This window comes from Pleurodeles waltl, chromosome 1_2, assembly GCF_031143425.1.
Source record: "Pleurodeles waltl isolate 20211129_DDA chromosome 1_2, aPleWal1.hap1.20221129, whole genome shotgun sequence".
Taxonomy (NCBI): domain Eukaryota; kingdom Metazoa; phylum Chordata; class Amphibia; order Caudata; family Salamandridae; genus Pleurodeles; species Pleurodeles waltl.
This window is the reverse complement of record NC_090437.1, coordinates 570,740,976-570,763,073: the sequence shown is the minus strand read 5'-3', so window position 1 is coordinate 570,763,073 and position 22,098 is coordinate 570,740,976.

Sequence of the window (22,098 nt, the reverse complement as noted above, 5' to 3'; positions counted from 1 at the left end):
CAGGGGATGGGCAGGAGCTTCCCCCAACCAGCAGCAGCAGCACCACCACCACCACCAGTGGGCAGCAGTCTGAGGCTGCAGGGGATGGGCAGGAGCTTCCCCCCACCAGCAGCAACAGCACTACCACCAGTGGGCAGCAGTCCAAGGCTGCAGGGGATAGGCAGGAGCTTCCTCCCACCAGCAGCAGCAGCACCCCCACCACCACCAGTGGGCAGCCATCGAGGCTGCAGGGGATGGGAAGGAGCTTCCCCCCAGCAGCAGCAGCACACCACCACCACCAGTGGGCAACCGTCTGAGGCTGCAGGGGATGGGCAGGAGCTTCCCCCAACCAGCAGCAGCAGCACCACCACCACCACCAGTGGGCAGCAGTCTGAGGCTGCAGGGGATGGGCAGGAGCTTCCCCCCACCAGCAGCAACAGCACTACCACCAGTGGGCAGCAGTCCAAGGCTGCAGGGGATAGGCAGGAGCTTCCTCCCACCAGCAGCAGCAGCACCCCCACCACCACCAGTGGGCAGCCATCGAGGCTGCAGGGGATGGGCAGGAGCTCCCCCCCACCAGCAGCAGCACCACGACCACCACCACTAGTGGGCAGCCATCTGAGGCAGCAGGGGATGGGCTGATGCTTCCTCTCACCAGCGGCTGCACCAGCACCAGCACCACTACCACCACTGAGCAGCCATCACCGCCAGTGGATGGTATGCAGTCCTGCGTCCATGGGCTGCTGTGCGGCCTGCCCCCTGCAAATCCAGTGGGTATGACACCCACCTGAGAGACTATGACCTTGCACTCCCCAGGATCACAAGCACAGGACACAATGCCCCCTCCAGAACCAGTGGATAAGACACCAATCAATTCCAGCCTCCCCAGGATCAAGAGCACAGGGCACAATGCCCTCTCCAGAGCCAATGGGTAAGACACCCACCAACTCCAGCCTTCCCAGGCCCAAGCACAGGACATGCTGCCCCCTCCAGAGCAGGTGGGCAAGTCACCCACTTGAGAGACTGTGGCCTTGCACTCCCCAGGACAAAGCATGGGGCATGTTGCCCCCCTCCAGAGCATGTGGGCAAGTCACCCACTTGAGAGACTGTGGCCTTGCACTTCCCAGGACCAAGCACAGGGCATGTTGCCCCCTCCAGAGCATGTGGGCAAGTCACCCACTTGAGAGACTGTGGCCTTGCACTCCCCAGGACCAAGAAGGGGGCATGTTGCCCCCTCCAGAGCATGTGGGCAAGTCACCCACTTGAGAGACTGTGGCCTTGCACTCCCCAGGACCAAGCACAGGGCATGTTGCCCCCTTTCAGAGCATGTGGGCAAGTGACCCACTTGAGAGACTGTGGCCTTGTACTCCCCAGGACCACGAACAGGGCATGCTGCCCCCTCCAGAGCATGTGGGAAAGTCACCCACTTGAGAGACTGTGGCCTTGAACTCCCCAGGACCATGCACAGTGCATGTTGCCCCCTCCAGAGCATGTGGGCAAGTCACCCACTTGAGAGACTGTGACCTTGCACTCCCCAGGATCACAAGCACAGGGCACAATGCCCCATCCAGAACCAGTGGGTAAGACACCCACCAACTCCAACCTCCCCAGGACCAAGCATAGGGCATGTTGCCCCCTCCGGAGCATGTGGGCAAGTCACCCACTTGAGAGACTGTGGCCTTGCACTCCCCAGGACCAAGCACAGGGCATGTTTCCCCCCTCCAGAACCAGTGGTCTTGTTCCATCTGCTGGCTCATGTGCCCCCCGTTCCCTGTCCCCCTGAGGTACCTGCCTATTTACCAACTGATGCCCCTGCAGTGTTCTCTCCATGTTGATGCAGGTGACAAGTGGGGGCTTGGACTTTGGCCTACGTCCCTGTGGCCCTGTGGCCCACGGACCCTGAGGACTGGGGAGTGTCCCTTGGACTGTACCTTTGTATATACCAGTTACATTGCATATTTCTTATTTCTACTGTGTTGATCTTATTACACTCCCTTTGGTAAATTCATGTTGTCCTTGCACTTTTCATCTGAGGTATGAGGTATATATGTTTTATTACTGCAGCTGATTGTGTGTATGGTGTTGGGGGTAGGGGTGTGTGTGTTGTGTGTGTGTGTGTCACTCACGTTTTTCTGCCGCCCTCCCTTGTGTGCTAGGTGGCTGTACTCACCGTCGTCGTCTTCACCGTCGTTGGTGTTTGTGGTGGAGCAGCACGTAGAAGAGCATTGGGAAGACATGCAGCTCGGGCTCTTTGGCAGCGTGGTTGTTCCCTGTGTCTTCAATGGTGAGTCCTTTCACTTCTGTGCAGTGTTTCTGCCAGGGTTTTGATGTCGTTGGTACCACCCCCGGAAAGGTGGCGGATTGCAAGCTCTTAATATGGTGGGCGGAACATGGACTTCCGCCTGCCTTTAGGCGGCTACCGCCGTGGTGGCTGTTGTTTCCGCCCTGGCGGTCGGTGTGGTAAAGTGGCTGTCTATCTGAGTTCTCACCGACATGGTCATAATTTGGCGGTAATTACCACCAGCCTGTTGGCGGTATTACCGCAACTTTATCACTGACCACCAGGGTTATAATGAGGGCCTAAGTGTCTTTGGTTTTGTGTATATTTGACTCTCAGAAGAAGAATGGTACACCACTCTCATGCAATGGAACCACTAATGGAAACCTTTTCAACTTTCTTTTCAAGGTTACAAAATCACAAACTGAATCAAAATGTCTCATTCACATCTAGGTTTTGCTCCGCATCTTAGGACTGGATTTTACACTTAACTCTTTCCAACACTCCTGAAAAGATAGCCCTGTTCCATACCGGCTTCAGCACAATCTACAAATTTTCTGTGGAGCCCAGCGCAACTCCTGTGTAACTTCACAAACAGATCTGCAGATTTGGCAGGACTACAAACTTAATTTTCCCAATATATTTTGACATGCTACCATGCATATTCATACCTGAATAAAATACTTAATTCACAATGAAACACTTTTTTGAACAGTTTTTTCTTCACTAGAACTGCAGCTACAAAGTCCGTCTAGTCTTTTTCATTTCATTCCCCCATGCTCTTTCTAGCTGTTACCATAGTAACCTACCTTGCAATGTTCTGTTGGAGCAGGAGATCACAAGTTCATAACAGTTTCACAACTGCACCACAATCCATTGTAAAATGAAAATACCAGGTCTACCTCTTTTTATTTTTTTTACAAATTATTCAAATAATTTACACACCAACACTTTTTCTACTTTCTCAAAACCCAACCCAACCCTGATCAAAAAATCACTACCTAGCACCATATAGAAATATATTTATATGAACCAGTGTGTGTCTGGGTGAGTGACTGGGTCTGAGAGTGTCTGTCTTGTTGTGAAAGCGTGTCTTAGAGTCTCTCTTGGTGTGACATTGTCTGTGATAGTGTATGTCCAATTGTGATGGTGGGGTGACAGGGTCAATCTGGATGTGAGTGTGGGTGTCAGACTATATGTCTGGGAGAGTGGATAGGAGAGCGAATCTGGAGGTTGAAGTGGGTGTTAGAGTCTCTTTCTTGGTGTGAGAGTGAGTGTGAGAGTATATGTCTGGGTGTGACAGCAAGCGAGAGAGTGTCTGTCTGGGTGTGAGTATGATGTGAGAGTGTCTTTCTTGTTGTGAGAGTGAGTATGAGAGTGTCTGTCTGGGTGTAACCGTCGGTGTGAGAGTGTCTGCCTGGGTGTGAGCGTGGGTGTGAGAGTGTCTCTCTGGGTGTGAAAGTGGATATGAGAGTTTCTCTGGATGTCAGATTGGGTGTGAGAGTGTCTCACTTGGTGTGAGAGTAGATGTGAGAGTGTCTGTCCAATTGTGAGGGTGGTGTGAGTGTCTCTGTCTGTGACAGTGAGTGTGAGAATGTCTTGGTGGGAGAGTGGGTGTGATAGCGCCAGTCAGGGTGTGAGACTGATGCCCTCATTCCGAGTTTGGTGATCCCCGGATCGCCACGCCTGTGGTGGCGGTTGCACTGTCGCCAGGCTAGCGGTGCAGACCACCATATTCCGACCACAGCAGTGAGCCAACCGCAACACAGTTAATTCGCCACTAGTACCGCCAGTGCAGTCAGACCACTGAAGGCGGAAGCCATCTCCAGGCCGGCGGGGACAAATTCACTGCCCATCATAATATGAGTCAGCAGATGGCCAGGATCTCTGGGGCAGTGTGACTGCCATGAAAAGCCTGGTGGAAACTGGCAGTATAAAAGGAGATACTCACCTCCAGGTACACAGACAGGCTGCCCTGGAACCCGAACTGAAAGTCTTCCCATGCTGTATCTCACCAAACACCACCAGGACCAGCAACGACGATGAAGACGACAACTGTAAGCACCCCCACCTAACACACAATGGAGGGAAGGGCAGTATAACACTCCCACACACAACACACGTACCCCGCACAGACAGCGATGCCCACACACGCAAACAAATGCCTGTATCAAAACACACATCCACAGACACACATGCACACACCAACCACACAAAGGCATACCCAAAATACACACACCATGGCCAATAGACATGTGCCATTCACACAGCACACCACACACTACTGCCACTGTCAAACACATCCATACACAACACCCAACAGTCACACAATGATAACAACATAACAAACACACAAACACATTGTCAGAAAGACACATCAAACAACGTAACCTGACAACACATACTGGCAGCAATACATAGCAACAACACACAATCATATAAATAGTACAGACATCCAAACAAGGCCTCAGGTGACACTCTACATCCAACCAACATACAAAGGCCATCACAGATGCATCACTATACACACTGATGCACACACCACTTCCAAACAATGGCAAACATGACCTTAACAACACATGACAACAAGTATATGGCACAAGTCATCAACCCAGTTTATGCAGCAACACAGATACATCCCATACACATACAACACTAACATCAAAGTATATAGATATAACACAATCATGTTGAAAGAAATCCAGGACAATTTCTCACACTTGACATCCACAGCTAAGTGGGCAGATGTATTAAAAATCCAAATAGATAATTACAACTATATACAGGTGAGGCCTATAGGCCAGTTGAAATATCTGATATGTCCCAGGCACATTGGGCACAGTCACATGCCCCAACGTGACTTCTGACTACAAATTGGCCTCCACATAGCCGGGGCATCAATGGGGCAGGCAAGCACCTCAGGGGTCAGGCGCAGGAGTAGGGGCTTAGGCTATAATGGGGGGTCCTTGGGTTTAGGTTTGGGAGGGGGGTTGGCTATTTCAATTGTGGGGGAGGGGGTTTGGATTGTGTGATAGGAGTAGGGACCTTAGGCTTTGGAGGGGGTGGTTTCTTTTCAGGGAAGGGGCATGGGATGACTGGGAGGTAGAAGGTCTGGCTTGAGGCAGAGACACATGGCGCTTAGGGGCATCATGGGGTGGGACAGGAGCAGTGAACATGTCAAGAATGGCATGGAGAACATTTTTGAGTACGTGGGGCAGTCCTGGGTAAAAGGTTTAGAAGTGGAGGTAGAGTGAGTGGTTGTAGGAGGTATTGGTGCATTGGATGTGGATGCAGGTGTGTGCAATGTGTGCTTATGTGTTGTGGGTCTAGGTTGGGTGGGTGAGTGTGGGTGTTTAAGTTTTTTGGGAGGAGGGGGAAGAGATGCAGTGAGTGGATGTTGGGATCGTGGCTGCTGTCAGGACCCAACAACTCTGCCTAATTTGTCAACATCCTCAGGGGCGTTGTTTTAATCATGTGCGTGTAGCACCACTGGGTTGCTTGTAACATCATTGTACTGTCTACATTGCAGGATATATATTGCCAATGTTTGATATGTACTTGACGTTACCAATGCTTGTTCCACTATATAGTTGTTTTCACCAATGCTTGTTGAACACAAGTCACTGTGTCAAGTCCTCATGCTTCTAAATGGGTAAGGTTCACTTGTTTATTAGTTGACAGGAAAACCACTACGCACCCAAGGTCTCCAGGGAGCAGCTGCCTCATGTTTTCAAAGACTTGAGTCATGCTGGCTATACGTACTCTAGCTGTGCACATTACTATGCTTGGCTTTCTTCCTGTCTGGCAAGGAAAGCCCTCTGTACTCTGGAATTCTCTCTTGGCCCCACCGGCTACCCTCTTGACTCGGCTGGCAGCAAAGGACCTCGCAGAGCTCTTCAGGAAAGAACACACTTCTGTCAGCTAAGTGGAGCATGCTAGAATCTGTTTGTGTAGAATTTTATTATGGTCACTTTGTTTTTTGGCTGAAAACTTAGACTGATTGCATTCTAGCCGTCTTCAGACTTTGAAAGATCTCTTCTAAGGCACAGACATGACTTATGAGTGGGGACTTCATGAGGGTTGAATAACAGATTTGGCGTGGGGGCCTTGACAGCTTTCCCTTTGTAACTGAGAACTGTACCAGAACTTCACTAGCCTACACTTGTTTATTTTTGTACTAACAGTGATTATGCAATTTAGTGCTAGAATTATGTGAGTTTATTTTCTTTTGGTATTGCAATTCATTTTATGTGAACAGTGATTATGCAATTTAGCGCTAGGAATACTCTATAGGTGAGTTTTCTTGCCTTTGGTATTGCAACTCATTTTATGTTGTAGTTTTATCATAGAAAACCTTATGTGAAAGTGCAAATCCATGAAAGAGACTTGCAGCACTTCCTATTTTTTTTTTAGAGACATTCAGATTTTGTCACCCTTCGTATATATAAATATGTGAGAAGAGAGTGAGGGCCAAGTTGCTGACATTACCAGTTGGATGTGCTGTTTTAACCAAATTAGGTGAATTTAATGAGATCTGTGCATGCCTTTTTGAATGCTGTTTAATGAAACCAGTGCATGCTTTATTGAATGTTGTGAAACAGTCTTTTAATAGCACATAGCTTCACCAATATCGTAAATCATCACAGAAAGGCAACTTCCAGGGGCTCCACTGACAGTCCTCCATAACCCGAAGAACCGCACCCAGCTGGACCTGTTGAAAAGGAGTGCAGTGTTTCTTTCTTTTTGCAAACCCTCTTCCCTTTTGGGGCACCTGCCGGGGCTCCTGGTGCAATCAGCAGCACTGAGGGGTGCCCCAGGAGGTTGGGTGAACAGTCATCCCCCTGCAGACAGCCTGGATTTTAGGTGAGTGCCCGCTCCCCAAAAGCTGCAAGTAGGGTGGATGTGCTGTATGTGGTTGTGATGGTTGTCATGGTGAGTTCACATGTGGTGTGTGAGGCGGATGTCTGCGGGTCTGCTCTGTGGGTATGTCAGAACTGGTGGCAGGATCAGGGAGTGTTGGTGTAGTGAGTGATAATGTGACTGTGATGGAGGAGGTGGTGGGGAGACAGTGTAGGGAGTGGCTGTTGTCATGTTTGCAAGGTGTGAGGTGCCTGTGTTTGTCCTTATGCACCTTGTCTGTTGTAGTGGGTGAATACTGGTCTGTATGTGTGTTCTGGTTGGGTGAAGGGAGGGGGTGCTGGTCTGGGCACATGTAAATGGAGGGAAGACAGAAGATGAAGGGACACTGGCTGCCATCAAAGAGGAGGCCAAACCCTGAAACAATCTCTGCAGGCCAGGCCAAGGCACTGTGAGAGCCTTCCAGGTAGCCAGTCCCTCAATGGCATTCACAATGGTTGTCTGCCCCACAGAGATGGGCCTCAGGAAGTTAATAGCCTCCTCATTGAGGACAGCAGGACTGACTGGGGCAGGGGCAGAAGTGCCTGCGACGAAGGAGACGCCCACCCTCCTGGGTGAGCGGCCACGGGCAACTGGGTGGTAAGCTACAGGGAGGGCGGTGATGGTAAGGGGGGTGGCAGACAAGGATGGTGCTGGGATGGACCGAGATGCGTCTGCCACTGCCAGGGAGCTTTCATCTGAGGAGGAATTTGAAGGTGATGTTTCTGTACCGGTCTCCCCCGTGGTGTTCCCCCTGCCTTCTGTCCCACTGGTACCTTCGACATTGGTGGACTCTGCCTCCTGGGTCCTGTGGGCTACAGCTTCCCCACTCACTGATGACCCTTTTCCTTCACATGATGATGTTGATGCACACAAGGATAGAAGAGGACAGGAAAGGATCAATACCTACCCATCTAGTACACATATTAACAAGTGATCTACTCCTCCTCTGGTGTGGCAAGGAATGGCTATGAAACATTGTACTCAACATTGGTCATGAAGACATAACCCAATATGCAAGCTGTTACCTCCTAATTCCAACAAAATGAATAGTCTGGACATGCTTCAGTCTGTTATCAGTCGTTTTACAATGGTAAAAATGACCAACTATCCATGTATACTTACCAATCTGACACTTTTAACATATTGTTTTTCATATGTCCTGCATAGGTACATTGCACACAAAATACTGGCCAGGTTGGTAAAGGACAGAAGTTCATTGAGAATGCAATGATTTCACAGTAAAAGTTCCCTACTCACAGGACTTATTACCCAATGTCAGCCATATCTAGATGACATTGGCTAGCTAAAGCAGACACAGGGAATTCAGATTTGGAAATCACTCAACATAGGTGTGTGTCTAAACGCAACTGGACAAGGAGGTATAGCACTACCATATTACTGCTTGCATGGTATTTAGAAGCTAACTTACACCACTTCTAAACAGTGGAAGTAATAGCCAGGACTATGATCTTATCTAATGTACACACATCTCATTAGTACCTACGTAATCCAACTGACACAATAGAATCCCATACAACTGATATTATACAGTCTGTACTCACCCCCTTGTGGCAGCTGTGCTTCCCTCAAGCACCCATCTATCCCCGGGTAGGCCACTGCCAATATACGGGCAATGGGGGTGGTCAGGGTCTGACGGGCATCCCTCCCTTGTTGGGAGGACATCCCCAGCTAGGCCTCTGTGATCTTCTGGGCCCAGCTTCTCAGGGCCTCCCACCTTTTTTTGCAGTGGGTGCTCCTTCGGCTATGGACACCCAGGGTCCACACTTGCTTTGCAATGGCTCTCCATAACCCCTTTTACTGATGGGCACTGACCTGCATGGGAGACACAGACAAAAGGAAATATTTATGTAGAGTTATAGTACACCTACAGCACTGTCCTACACACAGCATGCACAGCACATGCTCATGCAGAGTCCACAATACACCATTATCAGTCATACAACACAACCCCACCGGTCAATCATACCATGTCTATATTCACACACATTTGCTGTCTAACAACACCCTAGCTGATAAGTATACAACATTGTACTGACCTGTTTATCTGGAGTCCCTTACAACTGTCCATACAGGGGAGGTCTTGCTTGCTTGTGTGTCAGGAGTCAAATGAGCTGGGCTATAGAAAATGGCAGGTACGGCCGCCGCAGTCATGACTGTCACCACCGGCGGTGATCATCATTGGCCCGTTTCCCATATAGATCAATAATAACCAGTGAGGAGCTGCACAGCGGTTTTGACCGCCTGCTGCCATGATGACTAACACCAGCAGAATAAGGTCACTTCCATCTGTCCTCCGCATGCAGAACAGGTGGCTGCCATTTTACATATATTTTAAGATTTCTATGTCATCCTAGTGCGTCATAGCATGAAGTTAATCACTAGTTGCTTGATGTACAATGTCAACTCATGTGAACTTACTAGTGAAGTGAGTGTTACCTGCCAATATGTCTGATGTGTATCTCTGCAATGTGTGGACGTTTGATAACTGTATCCGATTTAGGGATGAGTTTAATATGTCCAACATCCATCTCTGTACAGACCCCTAGTGACAAGTATAGCAATGGAAATGACAGCCAGGATGTTGCAGTTGTGTATTTTGTGAATAAGTGTTTCCCTGTGTCAGGTGTCAAATACGTTACATGACTTGTCCTGTTTACCACTGCTATGGTGTACTTTAGTAACAACAGTATAACAGATGTCCTGAACTGTGTTCTGTCCTATGCCTAGATACCGTCCAATGGGGAGATTAAGAAATGCACCAGTCTACTAGCCCCTAGTCGACGTTGCTACCATGGAAGAAAGACACATAATACAGATGTATCGTATAGCCCTCAGACCATCAGGGAACTGTGTACACAATTGGAGCCGAATCTCCTGCCAGCCACACGTAATCCATATGCGATTCCATCAACAGTACAGGTGTTATCTGTCCTGCGTTGCCTCACCTCAGGATCTTTTTTTAGGTGAAAATGAGACTGGCTGTAGGAATGCCACAGCCAATGTTCAGTTTTGTGTTACAGGATGTACTGGATGCCTTACTCAAACACTTGAACAGCTACATCAGGTTCCCACAATGTGCTGATCTGTACACTGTGAAGTCAGCCTTTTATGACATTGCATATGTTCCACCGGTAATAGAGGCCATTGATGGCACCCACATCGCTTTACTTCCTCCCAGGGCCAATGAGCAAGTCTACAAGAACAGAAAGAATCACTATTCTATTAATGTGCAGGTGGTGTGTCTTGGCGAACTATACATATTCCATGTGACAGCAAAGTTTCAGTGATCTGTACATGATTCTTACACCTTGAGGAACTGCAGTGCCCCACAAATGATGTTGTAACTACAGAGAGAGAGGGCCTGGCTCATTGGTAAGTTTACAATTGTCTATGTGTAACGTCTATGCTACTTCACTTCACAGTCAGCTCTATGCCTCTCATAGATCCCTAATGATTTGTGCCTTTGTGCACACAGGTTACTCTGACTACCCTAACCTGCCCTGGCTCCTGACTTCAGTGAGGTACCCTACATCAGATGGGAAGGACACTTTTAATGAGGCTTGTGGCCGAACGAGGTGTATAATCGAAAGGACATTTAGGCTACTGAAAGCAAGATTCAGATGCCTACATGTGTCCGGTGGTGCCCTACAGTACAGACCACAGAAAGTCTGTTAAATCATTGTAGCTTGTTGCATGCTACACAATCTTGCCCTTAGAAGACACATTCCACTGTTGGATGAGGAGGAGGTGGCGGCTGGACCAGTGGCTCAGGCTGATGACTCTGGAACTGACGAGGCAGATGAGGAGGATGCAGCTGACTCTAGGGCTGAGTTGATTCAGAAGTTCTTTCACTGAATGTCAGATATGTCTGGTCTAAAGTTAATGGGATCTCTAGCCCTGTCTGCCTAGTGATATTGTCCCTCCTTGAGTTTAGCATCAGGGGAAATTAGTGTACTACATCCATCCATCTGTGTTATGCATTTTGATGGGATGCTGACTTACCATCAGGGGAGGTGTAACTACTGTACTGCCAAAGCCATGTGGTACTTGCTGTTGGCATGGCATGACTTCAGCATAGTTTCCCCATGTGGCATGGATTCATGACTGCAGCCACACATCCACACTTTTCCCAAAGCTGATGCCTGGTACCTACCTGTTTTAGACATTGCAAGATAGGTTTTCTGTTGGTGATGTTAGCTATGAGGAATGGTCCTTTTACTCTGTATGTGTGTGACCTACAGACCTACCTTGTAGATATGTGGTGACCTCCCCACTGCAATATGATTCCTGTGGAATGCATAATATATGTATGTGCATTGGATGGGCAACATGGGAGACATCATTGAAGCTTTACCCTGTCCTGTTCTGTCTTTAGGTCAGATGTGTGGTTACAGTCTGCTTTCTGACACGATTGTTGGCAGCCTTGGTATAGGATTACAGTACAGGAAAGATGTCATGACCAACCTGCTCGACATTCCTGCCACATCAGTCCATCTGTCAGACTTATTGACACCTATATGTACATTTGAATTTACATCTTTCACAATAAATGGTACCGGTGACATGTGTTTATTGTGATTCAAAGTGCATTTGTTGGTGAGTGGGGTCATGGGGTTTGAAAGCATCAGAGTAAGTGGCCCAGCTGTTGGTTTCACAGATCCCGTTTCCAAGGGCCAAGAGGAAATGGAGTTTTGGCAGTGGGCAGTCAACTGGGTGTCTCAGTGGCACACAAGGGAGAATGTTCAGGAGAGAGATCACTTCCTGGCAGTGTTTTTTGGTCTTGGGCTCAAGTCCTGCAAGATGCCTGGATGGATGACCTTGTTTGCATGCGGGATCCTCACCTGCAGAGGCAGGGGTGTTCATAGCCCATGGGTCCTCTGGCTGGGCCTCCCTTGCAGTAGCTGTGGTGGATGTAGATGGCACAGGTGTTGATTGGCTACTAGTAGGGGCCTGCTGGTGGGTGAAGGATGCACACAGGATGCTGGTAAGTTACGTGAGCACCTCACAAATGCAGGCCATGGTGGCATTGTGTGCCTGCCACTGCTACATGGCCTCCTGGTGGTATTCCCTCTGCAGCCTCTGGTTCTCCTGCAAGGTTGTCAGTATTTGACCCATCCTCTCCTTTGCTGGTATACTCCCAGGACCTTGGAGATGGCGTCCTGGCCAGTCGTTTCCGAGATGGCCTCCTGGCCATTCGTTTCCTGTTGGTACCTCATTGCTTGACCCACAGTTACCCTCCCACTGCCCCTTGCCCCCTGTGCCTGTGACCGAGACAAAGTGTGCCCACTTCCACTGACACCAGGACCTTCATCGTCTTGGATGTTAGGGGTCGACTCAGGTCCATGTACTGTGGGGTACACTATAGATTGATTTGTCCTTGGGAAACAGGTTTGGAGAGGAGGGGGTTCCTGGGCTGTGGTAGCCACTCAGATATAGGCATGGTGAGGCTGGTGGTGGTGGACTGATCAGTCATCCCGGATGGGCCGGGTGAGGCATCCCTTTCCAGGCATCTAGAGTTGTAGTCCTCAATTGGGCCTACTTCCAGGGGTCCACTGTCTGTCTCTGGCGTCCTCTGCTGGTTGGCAGTAGTAGGGATACTTGTGGATGGAGGAGAAATGTGTTACATTGTTGAAATGTGCTTGTTGTTCACATGGTTGTTTGTAATCATAGCATTGACATGCTTTCCAGTGATGGCAATGACAGCTGCTTGACCACTGGCAATGTTTAATGCCTGATGGATAGTGCTGTTTATGCTTGTAGTATGGTAGGTTGTGGTTATCGATGCTGTCATTGCCATGTACTAGTGAGCAGTCCAAGTATCCTGTAGATGAAGGGGTGACATGGTTATATGTGCAGGTGACATAATGTGGCGAGGAACTAGTAGTTACACATGGGTGGGGAGTGTTGCCTTGTGGTAGTTGTAGTACTTGCTACAGTTGGCGATATCCGTGCACTTGGTGGGCCTGTGTGGGACTAGTGGTAGTGGGGAGGAGTGGCATGCAAAGGAGGGAAGGATTGGTGCAGGTAATAGTGCAGTGAGGGGGTTTTAAGGGTGGTGGGGGTATATGTTGTGCAGGAGTACATGGTGTCGGGGGAGTGTTGTTGACTTACCAGAGTCCACTCTTCCTGATATTCCAGTCAGGCCCTCTGGTTGTAGGATGGCCAAGACCTTCTCCACCCACAATGTTAACTCTGGAGGAGGAGGGCACCCACCACCAGTCTTGTTGATAGCTATCTCGTATCTTGCCACCATGGACCGACCTTCCTCCTTAGGTTGTTCCACCTCTTCCTGAGGTCCTTCCTTGTGCGTGGATGGTTTCACACTGAGTTCACCCAGTCGACGATCGTCTGCCATAACTCTGTTTTCCTAGCTATGGATGTATGCTGGACCTGTGCTCCAAACAGTTGTGGCTCCACTCTGATGATTTTGTTTACCATGACCCTCAGTTCCTCGTCTGTGAATCGTGGGTGTTTCTGTCATGACCTGGTGGATGTGCTGTGGGTGGTGGGGTCTGTAATGTTCAGGGGTTCGAGGTGTGCTGTTTGGTGAGGTGGGGTTGCATGGTTCGGTGTGCTTGTGGTTTGTGGTGGTTGTGTGCAGTGGTGACGTGTTTGTTGTGTGCAGATGTGCAGTTGTGTAGTGTGTGCTGCTTGTTAGCTGTAGTGGTGCCTATCGTATCCAGGTGCAGTGTCTTCTATTAGTGCATTCTTCAGTTTCTCTGTGAATAATTCAGGATGCAAAGGGTTATGGGTATGTGGGGGGTGCTTTATAGTGCAGTGATCAGGTGTGTATGGTGTGTGTATGTGTCAGGTGTGGGTTATTCGTACTGTCCAATGAGGTGGTGTGTTCAAGGAATTGCGCAGCAGTTCAGACCGCCAATGGATTATCAGCCTGCAAAGACCGCTGTGCTAATTTGTGGGTCATATTTTGAAGGGTGGGATATGGGTGCCGTGACGGTGCTGGCAGCAGAACGGCCTCTCTCCCTCCCTTGGTCAGGCCGACAGTGTTGGATTTTTGGCTGATTTTGACTGGTCTGCAGTTTGTGACTCGTAATATGGAGGTCGTGAGACTGCTGACACTAGCAGTCTTTTGGCCCAGGACAGACAGTGCTCTTCTGCCTAGCCCACCAAAGTCATAATGAATACCTGACTGTCAGAGTGTCTGTCTGGGTGTGAGAGTGAATGCGAGAGTGACTGGGTGTGATAGTGACTGTAGGAGAGTCTGTCTGGGTGTGAGAGTGGATGTGAGAGTGTCTCTCTCGGTGTGACAGTGAGCGTGAGAGTGTCTTTGTGGGTGTGAGAGTGTTTGTCTGGGTATGGGAGTGAGTGTGAGAGTGACTGTGGGTGTAATTGTGGATATTAGAGTCTCTCTGAATGTCAGAGTGGGTGTGAGAGTGTCTCTCTTGATGTGAGAGTGGATGTGAAAGTGTCTGTCTAATTGTGAGGATGGGTGAAAGGGTGTCTGTCTCAGTGTGAGAGTGAGAGTGAGAGTGTCTGTCTGGCTGTAAGAGTGGATATGAGAGTGTCTGTCTGGCGTGAGAGTGAGCATGAGAGTGACTGGGTGTGAGGGTGTCCGTCTGGGTGTGAGCGCAGATGTGAGAGTGTCTGTCTTGGTGTGAGATTGAGCATGAGAGAGTCCGTCTGGGTGTGAGAGTGTCTATCTGGGTGTAAGACTGGATGAGAGAGTGTCTCTCTGGGTGTGAAAGTAGATATAAAAGTCTCTGTGGATGTCAGAGTTGGTGGGAGAGTGTCTCTCTTGGTGTGAGAGTGGTGTGGTACTGAAAATTCTGGACCCGTGCTATAAATGTCGTCGTATCATAACGATTTTGGTATCAGCAGACCGGGAATGATTAGAATAGTATGCACAAGCATTGTATTCATGTTCGGGTAACAAAATCACCCGAATATCAGAGTTTCCGTCTTGAACCCTCGTGTTCCATTTAAACGACAGCCATTTTGTGATTGCCCTCACATAGGCCAATGTCTAATGCTGAAAACGAGTCTGAAGGACACGTACATCTTTGCTGACTCCTCTGTGACCTGGGCAAGCTGACTCCACTGCCTGAAGCCAAATCTGTTCGGCCAGTTTCTTTCCCAGTGGCCGAATGAGATTAGTATCAAGGCACAACACATCATAAAACCTTTCATCACACACAAACCATGCCTAATCTTACACACACCTGTCTCTGTTTCTTTCTTTATGACTTGCTTTAGAAGGAGGAGGTGCCCGTTTATATTGGGGGTCCGTCAATATCTGATGAAAGAACTAAGCCTTGCCGGGTAATTGATTGAGGGCTGGACAAACTGAAATGTGGGCTTGTCATCATAACCCTGCTATTACTTTGTAGTGAAAATATGTGAATGGTCAACTGTAAAATAAGGAATGTTTGCCTAAAGCATAATATTTTGTATAAAAGAGAAGGTTAGCTTTGCAAAGAGAGCAGTCTCCTGAGAATATACACCGTGTTGCACTTCTAGGATACCTGTTACTGGCTGCAGCCAATAAACAAGATCTTTGACTTCACCAAGAAGACTCTGTGTTTCTGTAGTCTGAAACAGGAAGGACTCGAAGTCTTAGGGTGTGTTCCCTGGCACCACTGGGTTCTGAAAAACCAAGTACTTCAGTTGGCTCCCAACGTGGGGCGATTTCAGCGGTACCAGTCCAAGCCAGAGGTTCGTGAGGAGCTTTGTGTGAAAATTCTGGAGGAAGGCCGCCACTTCATCGACCCCTGTATGTCGACGTGGTCTGAAAGTCTTTGCTGCGAGGTTCCCCGCTTCCCGACGGCTACGAAGGACTGCTGCCCTGACTATCGCCCTGTTTTGGACCCTTGATGATTTGGTAGAGCGAAACTATAAACGAGTCTTCTGGTGACGTCATCGATACCTCAGTTAAGTATAAGTGGAGCGTCTCCCAGTCCTTAGTTTGGTTCTTAGTTTGGTATCCCCTTGGGATCTTTGATTTGGAACTTGCAAGTACCAAAGCCGAGGGATTCGTGTATTCACAAGACTATCGTATTCGATAATCCTTTGAAGTTTGAAGCTAGACTAGAGAGCGAAGATGCCTGGTCTTAGCAGATATGGAAATTTGTTTTGTCTTGGTTATAATAGGGACTCCCGATTGGAGGACTCGTGTCCGGTTCCTCCGATTGGAACTCCAACCTATGAACTATATGTGAAACATGGCATAGGCCCCCTCACATATAATGAAGCATGGATCCGATACACCAGGAAAGATGGTGTTTTAAAATGGCCCCAATATGGTAGTTTTGACACAGAGATTCTGAATAATCTGGAGGTTAAACTTTTTAAGAAGAAAGCCCGGCCGGCGATGTTTGACTCTTTCCGCCTATGGCGTAAGGAAGCCAAACAGAAGGAAATTAAATTAGCAAAGAGAAATAAGAGGGAAGAGGGTATCTCGATAATGCAAGCTGCTATGCAGTTTAAAGATGATGAAGAAGAACAGATGAATGAGCAGTTGCACAGGCAACGTAAATTGGTGACCGATAAATGTTATCCAGTTTTTCCGCTTCTTCAGCAAGATGCAGCAAAAGAACTTGAGAAAGATCCTTTAATGTCACACTTGTTGAGTTCGCCACCCCCTTATGCGCAGAATGCTACAGCACCTCCGCAACCTTTAGCTGTGCAACCTCCGGTTATTGTGCCTCAGGTTCTTCCACAGCCGCCAGCTCCTTTTCAGTTGGCTCCTACTACTATGGCGCAGCCCCTTCAAGGGCCGCCGACTTCGCTACCTGCTCCATCTGTACCTCCTACGACTTTATGTGCTACATCGACTGCCTCTTCTGGTGTTCTTCCTGATACTGCCTCTGCGTCTGCTTCTGCGTCTGCCTTGCCTCCCTCTGTTTTTCCTCCTGTTCTTTCATCAACTTCTCCTTCTGTCCGACAGAGAATGACAGATACTGTTGCCAGCCTTATATTTCCTCTCTTTGGGTCATCTGGTGTGACCCCAGATTCGGAGCGTAAGCAGTCGCGTAGTCAACTGCCTAATTCTCAAGAGAGAGAAATGTTTGACCGTATGGCGCGTAAATGGGTTGTTTACCCTTTAAGATACGATGTAGAGTCTGTTATGGATGTCTTCCGTCAATGGGGAGCACCAAAACAAAGATACGTTTTTGAGAAAATGTGTGCTTTCCTTTGTGAGGAATTGGAAGATAATGATTTGGAAACAAATCCGCCTGATTTGTGCCGTGTACGGTTTGAGTTTGAAAAGGGCACGATTGTGGGTCCCGATGTTGAGACAGCAGTTGCGACGTTGTTGTCCTTTAGGAATAATGATCCTTCTCAGTCATTGTTCCAACATGACTCCTCTGTTAAAAAAAAGGTGCGACAGTACCCAATGAGAGAAGTCCCTCCGGTATGGAAGGACGCTGTTGAGGCTGATGATGCTAATCACATTGATGCTGTCCCAGCTCATTTTCAGCGTGTTTGGGTACATGTTCCGTGGAAGCGAGCTGACGTTTTAGCCCTTAAGCAGACTTTGCCTGATCCCCGTAAAAACCCTGCAGGGTATTATAAGGAATTATCACAGACTGCAGACTCATGCATTATGAATTTAGCCGACATAGACATGTTATTTGGGAATGTTGTTCCACAGCCTTTGTGGGGATTGATTCGCCATACAGATCATGCACAAGAGTTAGGTGACTCATGGGCTAATATTAGTGCTGCAAATGATAGACAAGTTGGTGGTGCCAAGCCTGAGCCTTTGGTAGCAGAACTGCCTGCTAGGATCATTACTTACATGAAGACTTTAATGCCTGCGATGCGTGTGAATTGGGATAAATTGTCTGCGTGTAAGCAGAAGAAAGATGAAACAGTGTCTGATTTCTTCACCAGGTTTGAGGAAACGTTTATCGACCACAGTGGTCAAGATATGAGTACAGAAGTTCGTCAACGGTTGTTCGTCGACAAGTTTGTGCACAATTTGCTTGCCGAGCTGTGTAAGAAATTGAAGGATTCAGAGAGTTCTTGGGCCGTTTCCTCTTCAGCACAAATATTGGCTACTGCACAGTACTACGAAAATAGGGATAAAGATGGATAGAGCAGACAAGAAAACTAAAGAATTAAAGACGAAGGTTCTTTTACAACAGGCGTATCCGCCACGTGGTGGCCAGAGTAACTATCAGCAACCTCAACAGTTCCAGAGAAACTCGCAAAGGTTCGAGTTTTCTCAACCACGTGTTCCTGTAGGTCCCAATCAGTGTTCATATTGTAAAGAAGAGGGTCATTTCAAGTATAGTTGTCCTATTTTGTTACAGCGTACGAATGGTGCTTCTGGCACAAGAGGTCGAGGTGTTCAACAAGCTCCTAGAGGTAGAGGACGTGGAAGTTTTCCACAGGACACGCGTTCCTTTCCGTCTCAAAACTCAATGAATAGTTTTGACCAGCAACATAACGCGTCTGGTAGGATGGCTCAGTACTATGCTGACGACTACTATGCAGAAGATGATAATCTGGAAGGTTATAATTGCTAGGACAGCCATAGACGAAGGGAGGGAGTTTTTTTAGTTCCAGTGGATCAGAATGGACCTTATGTTAAGGTGATTACCTCAGGTGTGTCGGAGCCTTTTCTGTTGGATACTGGTGCTACAAAGAGTTCTATTATGCACTTAAAACTCCCTGGCGTACCTTTGTCTGGCGAGATGAATGTTTCAGTAGGTTTTTCTGGCGCCCCGGTTAGGAACCGATTTCTAGTCCTATGTCCCTTTCTGTTGGACCTTGTGAATTGGAAGCACCCCTTATTCTGATGACAGGTTGTGGTGAAAACTTGTTAGGATTGGATTTGTTGAAAAGATTGTATGCAACATTATATTGTTCTCCTTCGGGAGTACAACTTACACTGGGTAGGAAATTGGTCTCTCCAATGTATTTGTCGAAGGAAAAACTTCCAACCGAATTGTCGTTTCTTCCTGATACCATTTGGGCTACTGGTCCTAATGACGTGGGTCTGTTGGAAATACCGCCTTATGTTGTGACATTGAAAGCAAATGTTAAATTACCACGCATTCAACAATACAAGATCTCTAGTGAAGGTGAAAAGGCGTTGCTAGCGATCATTTATGATTTAATTGAAAAAGATGTAATTGAAGAGACAAGAGGCAACGTTTGTAATAGTCCTGTTCTTACTGTTTTGAAACGTACTGACCCCTCTAAGCCACCTGTTTACAGGCTCGTGATTGATCTTAGAGAGGTAAATAAAATAGTTGTGCCACAGTTTCCTGTTGTTCCTGATATCACTGCCATATTAACTATGATTCCAGCTTCCGCCACCTGGTTCTCGGTGATTGACTTAAAGAATGCTTTCTTCAGCATCCCGATTGCAGAGGAGAGCAGGGATATTTTTGGATTCAGTTTAGGAGGCCGAAGTTTCCGCTTCAAACGCGCTCCTCAAGGCTACTGTGAAAGTCCATCAATATATAGTCAGGCTTTAAAAACACAGCTTGATGCAATTGTTTTACCTGACGGCGCTACCCTTATTCAGTACATTGATGATTTGCTAGTCGCTACAGATACTGAAGAGATTTGTAAAGAAGCCACCTTGTTGTTGTTGCGTCATTTGTCTGATTTACATCACAAAGTGTCCCTTTCAAAACTGCAATATTGTCGACAAGAAGTGACCTACTTAGGTCATCTCTTATCGAAGGAGGGAAGGAAACTGACCTCAGAAAGAATTCAGGCAATTGCAAAATTGAGTGCGCCAAGGACACAGAGAGAAGTACGTGCTTTCTTGGGCATTACATCATACTGCAGACAATGGATACCGAATTTTTCTTTGCTGGCCAAACCTTTGGTAGCATTGACCTATAAAGATACACCAAACCCCGTTCCGTGGTCTGAAGATTGTCAGAAAAGTTTTTCCGAATTGCGTAATGCATTGTGTTCGGCTCCTGTGTTGGGTACCCCCGACTACAGTAAGCCCTTTACACTGTATGTCCATGAGAGAGAGGGTTGTGCATTGTCAGTGCTGACACAGTCTTTTGGAGACAAGCAGCGCCCATGCGCATATTTTTCGTCGACTTTGGATCCGGTAGCTAAAGCATTGCCGAGTTGCTTGAGAGCCACAGCGGCAGCAGCTGTTTCTATTCGACAGTCTGCTGGGTTAGTGATGAATAATATGTTGATTGTGATGGTTCCACATGCAGTGGACACGTTGTTAAACAGGACCAAGACACAGCATTTAACTAGTGCTCGATTGTCAGGTTACGAGTTGACACTGTTAGCGAGTCATGTGCACATAAAGAGGTGCAATACGTTGAATCCAGCCACGTTATTGCCGATTTCAGTAGAGACAGATGATATTGAACAACATGATTGTTTTCTTAGGACAGAAGAAGAAACGAAAGGGAGAGTAGATCTTAAAGATACTCCTCTTGTAAAGTGTGATGGTACCTTATGGGTGGATGGTTCATGCTTCAAGCTTCCGAATGGTGATACGATTGCAGCATATGCTGTCACAACTTTGCATACAATTGTTGAAGCTGCACGTATACCACATAATTCAGCTCAAGCAGCAGAGCTGATTGCACTTACGAGAGCGTGTGTGTTATCGAAAGGAATGAAAGTGACCATATATACCGACAGCCAGTATGCGTTTGGTGTGGCCCATAGTTTTGGTCGATTGTGGAAAGAACGTGGGTTCCTGACTTCGCATGGAGCTAAAATTCAGCATGGTCAGTTGGTGAATGAGCTTCTTGAGTCACTGACCTTGCCATTACAAGTTGCGATTGTGAAATGCAGTGCACACAAGAAGGTTACTGATGATGTCGGTCGTGGCATTGCATTTGCTGATGAAATCGCAAAAGAAACAGCAAAAGATGTGATGAATCGAATGTATGTTGCAGGCCCCGCAAGATGGGTTGGTGACGTTGGAATATGTGAAGATACGATAGAGGGTGTGAAGTCTATTCAAGCTGAAGCTTCAGAGAAAGAATTGAGTGTGTGAAAAGATAGTACGGGTAAATTAGATGAAAATGGTTGTTGGGTTGACTTGTCAGAACATCAGCGATGGTTGTTACCCGATGCGTATGTGCTTGCAGTGGTGACAATGGCTCATGGAATGGCCCATATCAGTGTGAAAGGGATTTGTAAGTTGTTGGCTCCAGTATGGCAAAATGCTGGAATTCCTAAATGTGCAGAAAATTTGGTCAAGAATTGCATGGTGTGTCTGAAATACAATCCTGGTAGGGGAACCCCAACTCCAGCTGGTCATTTTGCACCTCCAACGTATCCGTTCGAGGTTTTGCAGCTAGATTTCATCCACATGGAAAGGTGCAACAATCTGAAATACGTACTCGTTGTTGTTTGTGCTTTTTCAAGATGGGTAGAAGCATATCCCTTAAAAGACAACACTGCCTTATCCACAGCTAAAGCCCTTGTCAAAGAATTCTTCCCTAGGTTTGGAATGCCGAGAATGGTCTGGAGTGATAATGGGAGTGAATTTGTGGGTCGAGTGATGAAAAAAGTATGTGAAGGGCTAGGTATCCAGCAAAAATTCCACGCTGCAAATCACCCCCAATCAGCTGGACTAGTAGAGTGCTATAATGGCACGCTAAAACTGAAGTTGGCAAAGATACAAGCGAGCTCTGGTCTTAAATGGCCTGACGCTCTGCCTCTAGCACTCCTATCAACAAGAATGACTGTGCATTCGCGAGTGGGACCTAGTCCCTATGAAATTGTGTTTGGCCGCCCGGCCAACATATGGGGAGTGCCAAGACCAACAAAATTCAGTGAGGTCGAACACCCTGTACTGCTTGATTATTTGTATGAATTGACTGCTAAATTGCGTGTTCTACACCAACAGGTTCACGATACTCTGCCTCAGGTCTCTGAAGCTCCAGGACATCTTATCAATCCTGGATCATGGGTACTGGTCAAGAACTTCCAGCGGACAAAGAATGACCAGC